Consider the following 13,076-nt stretch of genomic DNA (forward strand, 5'->3'; position numbering starts at 1 on the left):
GAACAATCTAAATAGACTGTTAGTCGCGAAGAATTAGAAGTTGTTATAAAAAAAAAAAAAACCTCCCTACCAAGAAAAGCCCAGGTCCAGACGGCTTCAATGCAGAATTCTACCAGAACTTCCAAGAAGACCTAATACCTATACTCGTTAATGTATTTCACAATATAGAAACAGAGAAGTCATTGCCAAATTCCTTTTATGAAGCTGCAGTTACCCTGATACCAAAACCACACAAAGACCCAACCAAGAAAGAGAACTACAGGCCAATCTCATTCATGAACATGGATGCGAAAATCCTCAATAAAATACTGGCAAACCGAATCCAAGAACACATTAGAAAAATTATCCATTATGATCAAGTAGGCTTCATCCCAGAGATGCAGTGCTGGTTCAACATATGAAAATCTATCAATGTAATCCATCATATAAATAAACTGAAAGAAAAAAACCATATGATCATTTCATTAGATGCTGAAAAAGCATTTGACAAAATTCAACATCCCTTTATGATAAAGGTCTTAGAGAGATTAGGGATACAAGGGTCGTACCTAACTAATAAAAGCTATTAATAGCAAGCCGACAGCTAACATCAAACTAAATGGTGAGAAACTCAAAGCTATTCCACTAAAATCAGGAACACGACAAGGCTGTCCACTCTCTCCATACCTCTTCAATATAGTGCTTGAAATTCTAGCGAGAACAATAAGACAACATAAGGGGATCAAAGGGATTCAAATTGGAAAGGAAGAAGTTAAAATTTCATTATTTGCAGATGATATGATAGTGTACATAAGTGACCCCAAAAACTCCAGCAAAGAAATCCTACAGCTGATAAACACCTTTAGTAGCGTGGCAGGATACAAGATCAATTCCAAAAAATCAGTTGCCCTCCTATACACAAAGGATAAGGAAGCAGAGATGGAAATCAGAAAAGCATCACCCTTCACGATAGCCACAAATAGCACAAAATATATTGGGGTAACTCTAACCAAGAAAGTGAAGGATCTATTTGACAAGAACTTTAAGTCTTTGAAGAAAGAAATTGAGGAGGATACCAGAAAATGGAAGGATCTGCCTTGCTCTTGGATTGGGAGGATCAACATAGTAAAAATGGCAATTCTACCAAGGGCAATTTATAGATTCAATGCAATCCCCATTAAAATCCCATCAAAATTCTTCACAGATCTTGAGAGGACACTAATCAACATATATGGAAAAACAAAAAACCAAGGATAGCCAAAACATTCTTATATAATAAAGGATCGTCTGGAGGCATTACCATCCCTGACTTCAAACTCTATTACAGAGCTTCAGTATTGAAAGCAGCTTGGTATTGGCATAAAAACAGAGAAGTTGATCAATGGAATCGAGTAGAAGACCCTGATTTTAACCCACAAACATATGAACACCTGATTTTTGATAAAGGAGATAAAAGTATTCAATGGAAAAAAGAGAGCATCTTCAACAAATGGTGCTGGCAGAACTGGTTGTCAACATGTAGAAGAATGAAAATAGATCCATATCTATCGCCATGCACAAAACTCAAGTCCAAATGGATTAAAGACCTCAGTATCAGTCTGAACACACTGAACCTGATAGAAAAGAAAAAGTGGGAAGTACTCTACAACATATGGGTTCAGGAGATCACTTCCTACGTTTATCCCCAGCAGCACAGACATTACGGACAACATTGAATAAATGGGACCTCCTGAAACTGAGAAGCTCCTGAAAAGCAAAGGACACTGTCACTAAGACAAAAAGGCAACCCACTGACTGTGAGAAGATCTTCACCAACCCTGCAACAGACAAAGGTCTGATCTCCAAAATATATAAAGATCTCAAGAAACTAGACTTTAAAATACTAATTAACCCAATTAAAAAATGGGGCACTGATCTGAACAGAGAATTCTCAACAGAAGAAATTAAAATGCCAAAAGACACTTAAGGTCATGCTCAACCTCCTTAGCGATCAGGGAAGTGCAAATTAAAACAACTTTGAGATACCATCTTACACCTGTCAGAATGGCTAAAATCAAAAACACCAATGATAGCCTTTGCTGGAGAGGTTGTAGAGTAAGGGGCACACTCATCCATTGCTGGTGGGAATGCAAACTTGTGCAACCACTTTGGAAATCAGTGTGGCGATTTCTCAGGAAATTTGGAATCAACCTACCCCAAGACCCAGTAATACCACTCTTGGGAATATACCCAACAGATGCCCTATCATATGACAAAAGCATTTGTTCAACTATGTTCATAGCAGCATTGTGTGTAATAGGCAGAACCTGAAAACAACCTAGATGCCCTTCAATGGAAGAATGGATGAAGAAAGTGTGGAATATATATATATATATATATATACTAAAGTACTACTCAGCGGTAAAAAACAATGAACAGTTCTTTAAATGTATCCTGGCCATTTTAGACTGCTCTGTTGAAAATTTTCTATTTAAATCTGTACCCCAATTTTTTTTGGGGGGAGGGCTGTTCGAGACAGGGTTTCTCTGTGTCTTTGGAGCCTGTCCTGGAACTACCTCTTGTAGACCAGGCTGGTCTCGAACTCACAGAGATCCGCCTGCCTCTGTCTCCCGCGTGCTGGGATTAAAGGCGTGTGCCACCATCGCCCGGCTTGTACCCCTATTTTTATGAGATATTTTGTGTTTTGTTGCCTAGTTTCATCAGTTTCCAGATTTTTATTCCATACTTTTGAATCTGTTGAGATTTGCTTTGTGACCAAGTACATGGTCTGTTTTAGAGAAGGTTCCATCAGGTGCTGAGAAGAAGGTATATACTTTTGTGTTCAGTTGAAATGTTCTGTAGAAATCTGTTATGTCCATTTGAGTCCTCACATTGTTAGTTCCCTTATTTCTCCATTAAGTTTCAGTTTGGCAAACCTGTCCACTGGTAAAAATGAAGTCTCCCACTATTAATGTATGAGATTTGTATGAGATTCAAGATTTCTTTTACACATGTGAGTGCCCCGAGCAAGGAACTCAGGACCGCGAGGTTCTCCCATACACTGAGACAATGGGGATGTTCTTTTGGGAACTCACCAAGGCCAGCTGGACTGGGTCTGAAAAAGCATGGGATAAAACTGGACTCGCTGAGCATAGCGGACAAGGAGGACTACTGAGAAGTCAAGAACAATGGCACTGGGTTTTGATCCTACTGCACGTACTGGCTTTGTGGGAGCCTAGGCTGTTTGGATGCTCACCTTACTAGACCTGGAAGGAGGTGGAAGGTCCTTGGACTCCCCACAGGGTAGGGAACCTGGTCTGCTCTTTGGGCTGATGAGAGGGGGGGGTTGACTGGGGGAGGGGGAGGTATATTGCAGGGGGTGGCAGGGAAGAGACAGAAATCTTTAATAAATAAATAATAATAAAAAATATTAAAAAAAATGTGAGTGCCCTTGTATTGGGGGCATACATGAAGAATTGAGGCTTCATCTTGAAGGATTTTCTCTTTGATGAATATGAAATGTCCCTTTTATCTTTTTGATTAATTTTAGTTTGAAGTCTAATTTGTAAATTATTAGGATAGCTACACCTGCTTACTTCTTAGGTCCATTTGATTAGAAAAGCTTTTCCCAACCATTTATTTTGTGGTAATTTCTGTTTTAAAGTTGAGGTGTGTTACTTGTAAGCAGTAGAAGGATGTAAACTCTTTTCTTTTTTATTGTGGTTTTTGTTTTATTTTGTTTTGTTTCAAAACAGGGTTTCTCTGTAGCTTTGGAGCCTGTCTTGGAGCTAGCTCTTGTAGACGAGGCTGGCCTGGAACTCACAGAGATCCACCTGCTTCTGCCTCCGAGTGCTGGGATTAAAGGTGTGCGCCACCACTGTCCAGCTCTTTTCTTTTTTAAAAGATTTATTTATTTATATTGTATACAGTGTTCTGCCTCTCTATCTGCCTACAGGCCAGAAGAAGGGTCCAGATCTCATTACGGATGGTTGTGAGACACCATATGGTTTATGGGAATTGATCTCAGGAACTCTGGAATATCATCCAGTGCTCTTAATCACTGAGCCATCTCTCTAGCTCCAAACACTGTTATACATTTTGGTAGCCTGTGTCTTTTATATAGGCAAATCCAGTCCATTGATATTAAGAGATATTAAAGTCCAGTGATTGTTAATTCCTGTTTTGTTTGGGTTTTGGCCGTAGTAGTGTTGATAGTGTGTGTGTGTCCCTACTATGGTTTCTGCTGATGTGAGATCATCTAATACCTGTGTTTTTTTGGGAACAGTTAACTTCCTTGGGTTGGAGTTTTTCTACTAGTACTTTCTGTTTAAATCTGGATTTGTAAGGAAATATCTTGTTTTCTCCATCTATGGTGACTGAAAGTTTTACCGGCTAAAGGAGTGTGGGCTGACATCTGCGGTCTCTTAGTGGCCGCAAAACTTCTGTCCAAGACCTTCTGGGTTTTTAGGGTCCCCATTGTGAAGTCAGGTGTGATTCCAATAAGTTTGTCTTTATTTACTTGGCATTTTCCTTCAAGCTCCCAGTATTCTTCTTTTATTCCCTATGTTTAGTGTTTTTATTATTTTGTGGCAATGGGATTTTCTTTTTGGTGCAGTCTATTTGGTGTTCTGTAAACTTCTTGAACATTTAAAGGTGTGTCCTTCTTTAGGTTGGGAATGTTTTCCTCTATAATTTTGTGCCCTTGAGCTGGGATTCTTCTCATTCTTCTATCCCTATTATTCTTAGGTTTGGTATTTTCACGGTGTCCAACATCTCCTGAATGTTTTGTGTTAGGAATTCTTTTGGACTTAACATTTTCTTTGACCAATGAATCTATTTCCGCTAGCATATCTTCAATGCCTGAGAGTATCTCTTCTATCTCTTGCATTCTGTTGTTGATGCTGGCATCTATAGTTCCTGTTCGCTTACCCAGATTTTCCTTTCCCAGAATACCCTTGGTTTGTTTTTCCTTTATTACTTCTATTTCAGTTTTCACGTCTTAAGCTGTCTCTTCTACCAGTTTGATTGCTTTTGTCTTGGCTTTCTTTAAGGGATTTAGAGATTTCTTGTGATTTTTATTTTTCCCAGATTTCTTTAATGGAATTCTTCATTTTTAAAGGGCTTCTATAGTCTTCATAAAGTTGTTTTTAAGATTATTGTCCTGTGCTTCAACTACATCAGAATGTGCAGGTCTTGCTGTTGTAGAATCCCTGGCTTCTGGTGGTGCCATATTATCATTTCTGTTGTTGAGTGTATTCTTACTCGGGTGTTTATGCATGTGGGTTTGGGATGATTATAGTTATGGCTGTTGATTCTCATGTTGCCTTTTTGGATGGATGTTTTGTTCCTTTTCTATCTGTTTTCTTTCTTGACTTCTGACCTGAATTGCCAGGGGTTCTGGTGATTGGCAAGTCTTCATGTCCAGTAGGGTTTTCTCAGCTGAGCTTTGCAAGGGTTTGGATGCCGGGATCTAGCATATCATCCTGTTTTTCTGCCTGCTGTGAGTTGTACCTTTGGCTGTGGAGTCTGTTCTTCCAAATGATGTGGGTTGTGCCTGTGCCTATGTAGTCTGATGGAGTCGCAGGGAGGGCTGGTGATAGGGAGATGATGAGGTAGGTAGGACTGGGTAGTAGAGAGGGTCTTGAGGTAACTGAATCCAGTGGGTCCGACTGCCTGCAGGCAGGTCTCTCACCTGCTGGCTGGCTTTTTGGGACTGCACGAGACCAGTGGAGTTGCACAGGAGTTGTGAACAAGGCCAAGCTGCCTGTTCCCTCTGAGACAGGAGTGGGAGAAGCAGGGATAGTTTTCTGGGTCTTGAGGCCTAGAGGTTGGGGTAGTTCAGCTAGGAGGCCAGTCACTCATCTCTTCTCCCAACTGGTTTATTAGGCTGTGCCTTTCCTGTGACAACTATCATAAAGGAAAATATTTAATTTGAGCAGGTCATTTACAATTCAGAGGTTCAGTGCATGGTCACCATGGTGGAACATGGTGCTGTGCAGGCAGACATAATGCTAGAGAGGTAGTTGAGGGTCCTACATCTTACATGCAATAGGAAGTGGTCTGTGACAATGGGAGGAGCTTGAGCATAGGCAGCCTCAAAGCCCAACTCAGCAGTGGTACAATTCCTCCAGGAAGGCCACACCACCTCCAACAAGGCCTCTCCTCCTAATATTTCCACTCCCTTCGGGAGCCATTTTCTTTCAAGCCGCCACAATTTCCCTGTTTCTTCCGTTTCTCTAGCCCACATCCAGTGCTTGCTTCATTGCCACAAACTTGTCTGTAATAAAGATGACCAAAAGAAATGACACCTGCAGCTGGGCACTGGTCGCGCACACCTTTACTCTCAGGATGCGGAGGCAGAGGCAGGCAGAAATCTGTGAGTTCGAGGCCAGCCTGCTCTACAAGAGCTAGTTCCAGGACAGGCACCAAAACCACAGAAAAACCCTGTCTAGAAAACTCCCCCCCAAAAAAGGACAACTACTGCCTGCCTGATGTCATTACTATCATATGGGTAGATACCACCCCCAAGCCAGCATTGGTCCTCAAATTTGGTGCTGCAGGGATGATATCTCTAGTCCAGACTGATGCTATTTGACTCAAGTAGGTGGAATCCATCCACACACGACCTATGTGAGCCTGGCTGATGTCATTCAGTCCGTACAGTTAGTTGGAAGGCAACAATAAGTCAGCCTAGATTTATTTATTTATTTATTTATTTATTTATTTATTTATTTATTTATTTTGTTTTTTCGAGACAGGGTTTCTCTGTAGCGTTCAAACTTGCTCTGGAACTAGCTCTTATAGACCAGGCTGGCCTCGAATTCAGAGATCCGCCTGCCTCTGCCTCCCAAGTGCTGGGATTAAAGGCATGTGCCACCACTGCCTGGCCTGGGTACTAATTTTACAAATAGGTTTCATCTAGCTTCCTATGCATGATTTTCGGCTGATTCTGAAGCAGATAACTGGGAATTAAGCTCGTGTACCCCAGATGTATTTAGTAAATGTTGGTCCTTTAATATCTCTGAGATCTATTGCATATGACATTTAAAATGTTTGAGTTTTCTGCAGTGAGTGACCCATGACCATTCCTGGCAATGACGTTTGAAGTCTCTAAGAAGATGAAGGGGCCCCACAATGATGATTCCACCTGGATTGTGGCAATGACAATAAGCTGCCAAACATCACGCAAAGATCACTTTAGATGACAAACTTCTCATGACAACTTCAAAATGGTTAGCAAAGAAGGTTCAACCTCATAGACTACTCCAGTCAGGACTTAAGATACGCTCCACTCCCCATCACACTGAGACTAGATTTCAGCTAGTTCTCCCAGGACTTGACCATTATCTTGATTTTCTCAGGGTACCCTAAAGATTCCATCACCCCCAGACAATAGCAAGTAATTTTAGGAACAGGATGCCCACACTCGCAAGAGGTGCAGCCAGTAGTCTTTTGGTGGATTATGTATGTTGGTGATTGTTTAGCGGGGCTGGTTATAAGTTCTTACTGGTCATAGGCAAGGAAGAAACTAAGAAAAGGGGATTAAATTCACGAAACTCATTCTGAAAAGAAAACAGAGGTAAATAGGGAGAATCGTAGAAAAAGGTAGATTATTAAATCTACCTTGAAACTAAAAAAGCAACTATGAGTATTAAATGTTTTACAACGGTATGGATTTTTGTTTATGGATACAAATTTAGGTTTATTTTGTTATACTCTATTATGCTTCTACTCTTGTCTAAGATATTTTTGTATATTGACACAAATTTAAGTTTATTTTTATTATACTGTATTATGTTTGTACTCATGTTTAAGGTATTATACCTATGCAGCTCATTTTATGATGTGATGTAAATTTCTAGTCCTTGAAAGTTATTAGTAAAACTATTTTGGATAATTAAAAAACACAGGTTAGTAGTTAGTCATGTAACAGACAAATATGTGGCCTTGTTAGCCTTGTTTCTTAAGATCAGACTGAGATATATTTTAAATGGCTGGTGTACAAACAGTTCAGAGACTTACAAAATATGGCATTTAAGATGTTTAAGTCACGCGAGACATTTCATAAAAGTGAGACAGGTCTACTCATGGCAACACCAAATTATTTCAAAAAAGGATAATGGGCATTGAAGATATTCCATATGGAGTTTGCTTTAATAGTCAGCTGCTGACAGTATGCTGTCCAAATTGGACAAGCAAGACTCAAAAGATAAAAAAAAAACTAAGCCATGAATGATGTCCAGACTCTGTGTGCATTTTCGTAAACAGGGGCTAATTATAGTCCAGTTGGCCTAGAACTCACTATGCAGACCAGGCTGCCAGCAAACTTGTGTTGATGCCCCTGCCTCTGCCATCAGTGTTGAGATTACAGGTGCGTCCACCCACCAGGCTTCATTCATATCTCGATGTGTTGAAATATCCCCCTTACTTCTTCAGGGATGGCTTTTCTAATGTTGGCATCATGTTAAACCTTGCTCTTCTTATACACAGAACTCTGACAGTCCCTCCTGAGGGACACTCACAGCTCTGCAGCGGTTGAGCAGGGCTTGATCTTCACACTCTCTCATTTCTTTCCTTCCAAATCAGATGTCCAATTCCATCAAACAGGAGAAAGCTAAAGCGCAATCATGATAAAGTTGGTGGGATTCCAAAATCTTACCGGTTCCTGCTTCTGGATTTGACATGGGGAGCAGTGAAGGTCACTAAAAGTTGCAGAGGACCCCAGCTGAGAGCTGGGGTCTTTGGGGCCAAGAGGCACTGCCTGGATCTGCTGGGAGTCGGCTACTGTCTGACGCATCTGGATCGGGGGAGATTGCCTTCTACCTCTCACAATCAATTTTACTCAAATTCAGCTTCATGTTCAACCCAGAGATGTTCGCTTAGCCTTTTGGTGCCTGTTGTTGTTTTGGTCTGGTGTTTTGAGGAAAGGCCTAATGAAACCCACTAGCCTCAAACTCAATGGGCTGGAACAGCTGGCCTTGAACTCCTGATCCCCTTGGCACTGCCTCTGAAGTGCTGGGAACACAGGCCTTATTACATGGCCTTATGACTTTCTTTTCAGTAAAAGCTTAAAAACTGAGTTGGGACTGGGCACTGTGATAAGCATTGACAATCATGGCATGATTTGAGGTCAAAGGATACATGATGCAATCCCATCTTGATACATAAATCTGTCTCAAGGAAAATGCAGTACTTGGAGGCATAAACTGGACTTGACAATAGATGTCTACAGTGTAAAAAATACAAGCTTACTGGGCTGGGCCTGGTTTTTCACTTTGGAGAATGCCTGCCTAGTAGGCGTGTTGAATTCTTAACACAGCATAAAACTGAATGTGGGAGCCCAGGTTTCATGCACCTGGATCTGCTAAGTCTCCTCCCAGCTACAGGAAAGCCTGTCAAAGACAAGCAAATGCTTTCTGCACAATATTTCCCATGCCAGCTTTTGTTTTTCTTATTTATGAAGCAATTCTAATGGGTAGTTGGTCACTAGATTTTTGGTTTGCAGGTGACCGGTATCTCATAATGATCCCCAAGACCTTGTCACCTGAGTACTAGGATTAAAGAAAAGAACCCCTGAGTACTGTTCAAGATTTTTATTTTTTGGACACAGGGCCTTTTTGTGTAGCACCCTCAGGCCTCAGTGTTAGGACTAAGGCAGCACGATGCCCCACCCAACTTCTACATTTTCTTTGTTGATTTTCTGAGTCAGGGTCTCTCTGTGTAGCTTTGGAGCCTGTCCTGGAACTCACTCTGTGGACCAGGCTGGCCTTGAACTCACATTGATCCCCCTGCCTCTGCCTCCTCGATGTACTTTTTTAGTTCTGCTTTCCTAATACTCAAGGCCGTGTCTCTAGGGTTCTATAAAACTGTGTCCCTGATCTATGCTCACTCACTGAACAGTGGTGAAAGTGGTCCCTGCTTCTCATCCTTTTCTTCCCCTAACGGGGCCAATTTTGGTGCAGGAGTCCTACTGACAATAAAGCCGAAAGAGCCTCTTGACAGGGTCTCCATTGCAGAGCCCTTTTCCAGGTGCAGTGAGTGAGGCTCACCGGGCTCCTAAAGTGGCTAATGAGAAGTTTCTCTATTATTGGTTTTCTTAGTGCTGGGGATTGAACCTATCAGTATAGACTATCACCTTACAACTAGACTGCCTCTCTAGTGTGTTCATTTTTACGATTATTTTTATTTTAAATTGATTTTCACAGGGACTTGCTATGTAGCCCTGGTTAGCCTGGAACTCAAAGAGATTGACCTGCCTCTGACACCCAAGTGTTAGCCTTAAAGGTATGTACCACTATTCTTCGCTTCTAGCCTTTCTATTTTTTCTTTTGTTGTTGTTGTTTTGGTTTGGGGTATTTCGTGGGGGAAGGGTGAGACAGAGTTTCTCTGTGTAACAGCTCTAGCTGTCCTGGAACTAGCTCTTGTAGACCAGACTGGCCTCAAACTCACAGAGATCTGCCTGCCTCTGCCTCCCGATTGCTGGGATTAAAGGCGTGCGCCACTACTGCCCAGTCCATGTTTATGTTGAAATATACATTGAGATCTGAGGAGAACACTAGTTCTGATTGCCTCATCTCAAATACTAGATTAGTCATGTCATAACCCACAGCAAAACACTTGCCCTAGGTTTGTCTTACTTTCTCTGTAGTCCATTTCCTCTAAATTATGCTTTCCAGCCCGCACTCAGGAGAACACTCCCACACTGACAGTACAGGTTTCAAGTGCAAACTAAATCGAATACTAGGAAAATGGTAAAAGAATTTAGACATAAACACAGCGTCAATTCCCAGTTTCTCTTTACTTCAAAGATACTGAACAAGACTTCTTTATAGGCTCATTGGGATTATAAAATGAGTAAAATAAAGTAGGAAATCAGAGATAAACCAGAAGAAATGGGTCAAAACACAGTATTTATCTGCTTGAACGGAGGACCACAGAGCAAGATCATGTTTAGAAATTTAATACTCAGCTTCTCATTAATAATGATTGGCTTGGAGGAGGAGTGATAGGTCTTGTGTAGTATTAGTAATGAGGCACAGAGGTCTGGTTTTCTCTCTGAATCTTTTGAATACTTAAAATCAGCATTCAACATGGAAATGAACTGTAGTTCTATGATGAGCTGGGTGGTGTTGGAGCAGTAGGTCCTAAAATTTCGGGGTTAGGCCTGATTATTGGTTTTCAAGACAATGGAAGCACAGGCTTTGGTTAGCTATTTTGGACCTGTCTCTTGTGTAGAATAGGCCCCACTGTGTGTGCTGTGTGGTGCTCAATTGCTCTAAACATGAAGCTACTTTTCCCTGACATGGATTTTGTGATACAATTCCCAGTGTGGAGCCATGAATTCTGACTTTGTGAGTCCTCCTGAACCAATGATGCATGTCTCACTGTGGATCATCTAACGAAACACACTGACATCATTTCTAAAGGTGTTAACATAAAAACATTGATAAGGCAGTCATGGGATCAAATTTTCTCAAATTGGCATCTTCCCAGGGGCATAATTTCCACAAAATGAGTGATGTCATGAAACCAGCATAACTGTCCTTATATCTATTCATAAATCAAATTTCATCACATGTTTTTTTGGAAATCAGATGCAGAGCCTTAGGGAAGAGAGTGTCAAAGTTTTCTCAACAAATAAGAAAACATCTGCAGACACACGAAGAGAAAGGATACGTGAATGCATAAGTAGCTTCTCATTTGGCCACAGAAATGAAAGCAGGAGCCAGTACCCAGGTGCTGATTTGATGTGCTGAGCTGCATGGAAGTTCATAATTCAACTGCCCAGGCTTAGAGCAGACAAACATGCTTACTTTGGTTTTGTTCTTCTTGCTCCAGAACATTTTACCTCAGGAGCCCAGTTTCATTCATCCCAGGTGCTTCTGGAGAAAGAAGCAGAATGAAGAGAACGATGGAGTCTCATTAACATATCATGCCTTCCTTACTAGTCCAGCAAATAGAACATATGCTGTGGAGTATTTGGAAGGCTATTTGCATGAAGAGTAAGTGCCTTTGTATTTTCTATGTAAATGGCATCATGAATATTCCATGAGGTGTCAGGAGGATGAACACCTGAACAATGCCTTGAATCTGCTGCCCTCTTCTCCCAACCTGCACACAAATAAAAAACACCACATTTTTTTAGAGACTACACGTTATTTTTCTACTTTTAATTTTTCCAGAGAATGTTCTATTTTTCTCTCAGTCACCCTCCAAATTACCAGACTGGGTGCTGTGTGAGGAAGGACTCTATACCTTCTCCATCACATAGAGCCTGAGTCCTCACAGTTTCCACAGCACAGCAGCAGGGGATGCCTCATCTAAAGAAAGCCCATTCTGTTTTAATGAATGTCTTCCTAAGTGGGTAGAGGTAATGGCCACATAATCACCTGATGGACATTCCATCAATGTGTGGGTCCTATGTTCATTGCTAGGACAACTAACATTTGTGGTCCTGTTAGCTGTGGAGAGTTTGCACATAGATTTTCAGTTACCCTCTCAGATGCTCTGCCTGTGGTCACACTAAAACTTTTAAAGGTGCATTAAGAGAGGAAGTAGGAGACCTGTCCACTCTGAACTTCCTATGAGTTCATGTTCCTCCATAGTTCACATATATACATGCACAACCACTGGGCTTCAATTTCAAAGTCCATTTCTTCACTCAAACATTAGCGTAAAGAAGGAATGGATAGAATGTAAATGATAGGTTTGCATTCTTTGAAAAGTGAAGCTGTCACTAATAGTGGTGACTGCTCACTTCTGCTGTCACTTGCTTTAGTGACAGCTGTGGCATTTGATAGTTGTTACTACCTGATAACAGGGATAGAGGAGGTACCTACCAGGTTCACCTCTGTCCTTATATAAGAGGCATGTGTCCTTTCTTTCCATGTCTAAATTGTTTATTCTCTGACCCTCATATCACACTGACATCTCTTGTTTTTCTGCAAGTCCTTTCATTAATTATTTCTGCCCATTTTACCAACTTTTGAAATATACATATTTTGATTTTATCAATTGTTAACAGCTGTTTTCAAACACAGAACTTCAATCCACTAGACCACTTCAGTGACTCAAATCATAGATGTTTCTTAATACTTAGTTTACAGGACATAGTTTGA

Source organism: Chionomys nivalis, chromosome 11 (assembly GCF_950005125.1).
Source record: "Chionomys nivalis chromosome 11, mChiNiv1.1, whole genome shotgun sequence".
NCBI classification, from domain to species: Eukaryota; Metazoa; Chordata; class Mammalia; order Rodentia; family Cricetidae; genus Chionomys; species Chionomys nivalis.